Genomic DNA, 6,000 nt, shown 5'->3' on the forward strand with positions numbered 1-6,000 from the left:
AATACAGGATGGCTTGGCTGAATACAAAATTCCAGGTCATATGTCCTTTCCTTGAGTTTCTTGAAATTGTGGCTCTACTATTATTATTCTAGTTTCTCTTTGCTGTGAAGATCTTGCTATTATGGGTTTCATAAGGGATATGGTCCTTTTTCTTAGAGGCCCAGTCATTTTTTTTTTTCCTATACCTTGAAAAAGTCTAATACATTTCCTAGTCTAAGCCTCAAAGTTGACATTTCTAGTCCATGATAAGCCCTTTCAGTATGTAGATTAAGATCTCTTATTTCTGGGAAGTTTTCTTTGATTATAGTTTTAAATATTAGTTTCTTCCACTGTTTTTTTTTTTTGTTTGTTTGTTTTGTTGTTATAGGCTCTTCCTATTTCTATGTCATCTTCTTCTTTCTTTTTCATTTTCTTGCCATTATTCAGTTAGCATAATGAAATATAAGTTATTTAATGGAGTATTGGTGAGTTGGGGGGCATGTGTCTTCCAAGTCTATGCTTCTTTTTCGTTTTTATAAGACCCTTAATTTCTAAACTTGTTTCCTTCTTTCTCTTCATCACCAAGTCTTCAGGAGAGGTTGTCTTCGTTTGCCAGAGCTGCTATCAAAATACCATAAACTTGTTTTGGCGTAATGGCAGGAATTTATTGGCCTATGGTTTTGAGGCTAAAAATGGTCGAAAACCAAGGTATCATCAAGGCTTGCTTCCTCCCAGAGTCCATGGCATCCTGGCACTGCCTGCTGGCAATCTCTGGGGTCTCTTGGCTTATACCTCTGTGTCCCATCCCATGACAACGTCCTCCCCTTTCTGGCTTCTGTGACTTCCAGGCTCTCTTTAGACAGCTTCTAGTCATGGATTAAGGCCCACCCTGATTCAGTTGACCACACATTAACTAAAAATAACATCCTCCAAAGGTCCTATTAATAATTGTGTTCACACATGCAGGAATGCAGATTGAGATTAAGAACAAGTTTTTGCTGAGGTACATAATTCAATGTACCACAGGGGCCTTTTGCTATCAGTATAGCTCCATCTTCTCCTGAAGCAGAGCTTTCCCAAGACTGACACTTTTGGTTTCAGACCCTTCCATTTGATCCCCAATGTATTAGTTATCTATTACTGTGTAACAAATTACTTAAAGCTTAGCAGCTTAAAACAACACACATTTATTATTTCACAGCCTCTGTGGGTCAGTAATTCAGGAGCAGTTTAGCTGGGTTGTTCTGGCTCAGGGCTTCTCGTGAGGTTGCAGTCAAGACGTTGGCCATAGCTGCAGTCATCTCAGAGCTGAAACTGGGGCTTGATTCTGGCTGTTGATAGGAGGCTTTGATTCTCCTCCAGCTGTTGATTGGAGAAGGTCTCAGTTTCTTGCCATGTGGGTCTCTTTATAGGACTACTTGAATGTGTTCACAACATGGAAGTTGAGAGGGGGGGTGGTGAGGGGAGAGGAGAGTGGTGTGATGTTGTCCCCATAAAGCTAGTTTCCCGCTGCATTCTCCTTTTCCTGTGTAATGTCTGTTTGACTCTTCATCCTAGTATGGGCTTCTGTGGTTCTTACACATAAATTAAAGGTTGTAATATTTTATCTCCTTGTGATGCTGTAGGCATAGACTATAGGTTACTTGTTGCTCCTTTGGATGATCTATATGGGTTTTGGAGGTAGACTGGAGAAATTTGGATTTAGGTAGCTGCCATTATCCTAAGAGAATCTGGGAGTCCCCCAATAAATACTTTTTGAATTTATGACTGAATGAATAAGTTGTACAAAGCCGGAAGGCTAATTTGTTGAATGAAATTACACTGATCATCCATTATAGAGACTGGCTTCTCATGACTATATGATTAGACTATTTTGTTTCTGGAGAAAATAGAGACCTGTATTAAAAATCAAAATGTTGCTGGGTGAGACTATGATGTGTAAAACTAGAACCAGTTATGAAATTAGAACATTTCAAGGCATAAGACCCCCACATGTGACCAGAGCCCCCTGTTGGTGTGACTGACAAACCCTCCATTGGTTGTCTGGCTAGGAAAGTAAAACCAACAGCCTGTTCAGCAAGCATGTGACCTCAGCCTTCTCAGCACTGTTATACTATCCCCAAACACACTCATTTGGGTTGAAATGTGCATCTTTTCATGCACATACACATGAAATGAGCAAAGGGGTGGAGTAGGACTCTGCAAAGATTCATATGCAAACATGCAGAGGACACTCAAGCACACCTGCCTGCTCATAACAGGCCTACCCTTTGGTCTTATCAAGGGAAACCCTAACTGAGAGGGAAGTGATCATGCTTTAAAATCAGACCTGGGTCCTGTATCCCACACTGGGCTCTCCACTGACACCTTAGCCAAAGTATGTCACCTCTCTGAACCTCAAGTTATTTGGTTAGACTCTTAAGACAACTTTCTATTTCACTCTCAACCAGTGCATTTTCTTATTAAAGCTTTTGTTTTGGAAGGCAACAGCTTTTTGAACTATTAACTTTAAATAGTTCTGTGTTTGTCCAAACTTTCTTATTATTGTCATACTTTCAAAGGCATACTTTGCATTTCTATGGTAATCTGGGATGTCATATTCTCCTGAATCCCTTCTAATCAGGTTCACAGATTTTGGGAAGTAAATAATTTTTTTTTTCTTAACATATGAGTATGTTTTCTTCAACTGGGTTTCAGAGGTGTCATTTAGTGGTGTTGAAATTAATATGCTATTTTTTTAAAGCATATCTTTGATACTGAAAAAAAAAAAAAAAAAAAAAATAGGGAACCCAAACCTATAATCAGTGGGGAAACAGGCAAATGTGCTGCAAATCAAGGCTGCAAATATATGTAGTAAATCAGGTTTTCATTGCTGTTGTTGCTATCTTATTTGTTTGCACATCATGATTTCCAATGGTACTATTTAAGTGGACATTTCTTTGGTAGCAAATTTTGGAGTATTTAGAAGATCCAGTAAGGAGAAAGCACCAAACAAGTCATAAAAGTAAAGTCATCAAATTCTATTTTTAAAGCTTATAGATTCTGGGGTTGTGGGGATTCTTTTCAATGGATCTTTTTTTTTAAAAAAAGGACATCTCAAAAATCAATTTGTGCAAGTCTCAAACAATGGACAAATAAACATAGAAAAAAAGAGTTTTTAAAAGGAAGGAATAAGAGAAAGAAATAGGATTAAAAAATAAAAGGACTGCTGGAGTTACACTTCCTGGTGGTCTTTCAAATCACGGGACAGTGCTGCCTTTACTAAATCTAAATTTCTTTTAAAGCTGACACTTGGTAAGAATCAGAAGACATGATGGAGGTTCCTTTCCACCAGAGGGCACCACAGACTACACTCCAGCAAGGTTACTTGTGGGTCTGGGTACCAAGACACAATAATCTAAAGCAGCTATTTTTAGGTTTTATATTTTTGTACCAATCATAGGCTTATTTGTTTAGAAATTGGGTGATGGGAAAGAGTTTTTTGCGACAGTAACCCCATGACAAAGTCCATTAACATATTGCCTGTCGGGATTCACTGGGATGAGTGTTTGGGATTTGTGGCTCCTGTGGAATTGTAATGGGTTCTAATTTCCAAGGCAGCTACAAGGAAGCAATGCCTTGTCCCTCCAGATATTTCTCTAGCACTAGCAGTTAAGTGTGTCTCTTCATTTCCAACCCAGTAGTGCATTGAGAAACTCCTGCCTCCTTCAGCACAGATGATGCCCCCAGCTCAGTATCTCTTGGAAATCCAGGCTTCACCCCAGTCACTGACAATCAAATGCTTGCAAACTGCCCTTTAGTTTGCTTCAAATGCAGTAACTGTAAAGACAGATTTACTTGTACTTCCTTTGTACTCTAAGGGGCAAATTTTATTAGCTGAAAGCTTGCTTTCAGTCTCCTGTGGGTGTTCGTAAGCCGAAGTGCTTGTGAAGTATAACCCCCATGGCTGCTTTCTACTGGCTGATTAGGACTGAAATAGTGCATTTGAAAATGGAGCGCCACTTGAAATTCATGGGCTGGCAGAGATCACAGCTGATCATAATTTCTCATGTAAAAGTGGTATTTCCCTCCCCCTGGTTCCCCTTGTTATGATGCTGAGGCATATTATGTGAGTTTTTCAGCCTATGACAAGGGGTTTCTGTGATGACCCTGCTGGAAGGCACAGGTAAAGGTGTCAGGTTTCCAGACTGTGCCCGTTTGGATATATTATGTCCTGCAGAAAATCCATATTCTTTAATACAATCTTTTGGGGGCAGTCTGTTGATTAGGGTGGAAACCTTTGATTAAGCTATTTCCATGGAGATATGGACCCCGCCCATTCAGGGTGGATCTTAATTAAACAACTGGAGTCCTATAACAGAGCTCACAGACAGAAGGAGCTCAGAGCAGCTGAGAGAGATTTTTGGAGAGATGCTTGCTGATGCTTAGAGATGCTTGGAGATGTTTGTCGATGCTAGCCCAGAGACATTTTAGAGAATGCCATTTTGAAACCAGAATCCTGGAGCAAAGGCCAGCCACATGCCTTCGCAGCTAACAGAAATTTTCCAGATGCCATCGGCCTTTCTTTAGCAAAGACATCCTCTTGTTGACACCTTAATTTGGATGCTTTTATGGCTGTAGAACTGTTAATTTGTAAGCTAATAAACCCCTGTTCTGGTTTGCTAATGCTGCCATCATGCAAAATACCAGAAATGGATTGGCTTTTATAAAGGTGGTTTATTTGGTTACAAATTTACAGTCTGAAGACCATGAAAATGTCCAACTTAAGGTATCAACATGAGTATACCTTCACTGAAGGAAGGCCAATGGTTTCCAGAAAAGCTCTGTTAGCTGGGAAGGCATGTGGCTGGTGTCTGCTAATCCTGGGTTGTGTTCCAGTTCCTCTTGCAGCTCCTGTGCATTCTTCAAAATGTTGCTCTTGGGGTGTTTTGTCCTCTCTTAGCTTCTCTGGAGCAAACACTGGGCTAGTCTCTTTGTTGCTCAGATGTGGCCCTCTTTCTCTAGCTAAGCCAACTTGAAAAGTGAAATCACTGCCCTCCCCACTATGTGGGATCAGACACCCAGGGGAGTGAATCTCCCTGGCAACATGGAATATGACTCCCAGGGAGGAATCTGGACCTGGCATCATGGGATGGAGAACATCTTCTTGGCCAAGAGGGGGATGTGAAAGGAGATGAAATAAGTTTCACTGGCTGAGAGATTCCAAAAGGAGCCAAGAGGTCACTCTGGTGGGCACTCTTATGCACAATATAGAAAACCCTTTTTAGGTTCTAATGAATTGGAATAGCTAGCAGTAAATACCTGAAACTATCAAACTACAACCCAGAACCCATGAATCTTGAACATGATTGTATGAAAATGTAGCTTATGAGGGGTGACAATGTGATTGGGAAAGCCATATGGACCACACTCCCCTTTGTCCAGTGTATGGGTGGATGAGTAGAAAAATGGGGGCAAAAACAAAAACAAAAACAAAACAAAACAAACAAACAAACAAAAACAGAAAACACTGGGCTAGCATCTCCAAAGTGTCAGCTAAAGTCTACTTTCAACAGCCATCTCCAAAATGTCTCTCTCAGCTGCTCTGAGCTCCTTCTGTTTGTGAGCTCTTCTATAGGACTCCAGTGATTAAATCAAGACCCATGCTGAATGGATGTGGTCCGTATCTCCATGGAAATAATCTAATCAAAGATATTACCCACAGTTAGGTGGGTCACATCTCCATGGAAACAACCTAATCCAAAGGTTCGAACCTAGTCAACACTAATACCTCTGCCCCCACAAGACTGCATTAAAGAACATGGCATTTTGGGGGACATAATATATCCAAACTGCACACCCCCTTTATAAAAGCCAGTCCATTTCTGATATTTTGCATACTGGCAGCATTAACAAAGCGGAACACAGCCTGACTTTTTAGACTTACCGAGGGAAGGCTTTCCGGAGTGTGAATTGATGAATCATATAAGGCTGGGGAAAGCAAATGCTTGTAAGCAATTTAAGTCACTCCTCCAGCTTAAT

This window comes from Choloepus didactylus, chromosome 1, assembly GCF_015220235.1.
Source record: "Choloepus didactylus isolate mChoDid1 chromosome 1, mChoDid1.pri, whole genome shotgun sequence".
Taxonomy (NCBI): domain Eukaryota; kingdom Metazoa; phylum Chordata; class Mammalia; order Pilosa; family Megalonychidae; genus Choloepus; species Choloepus didactylus.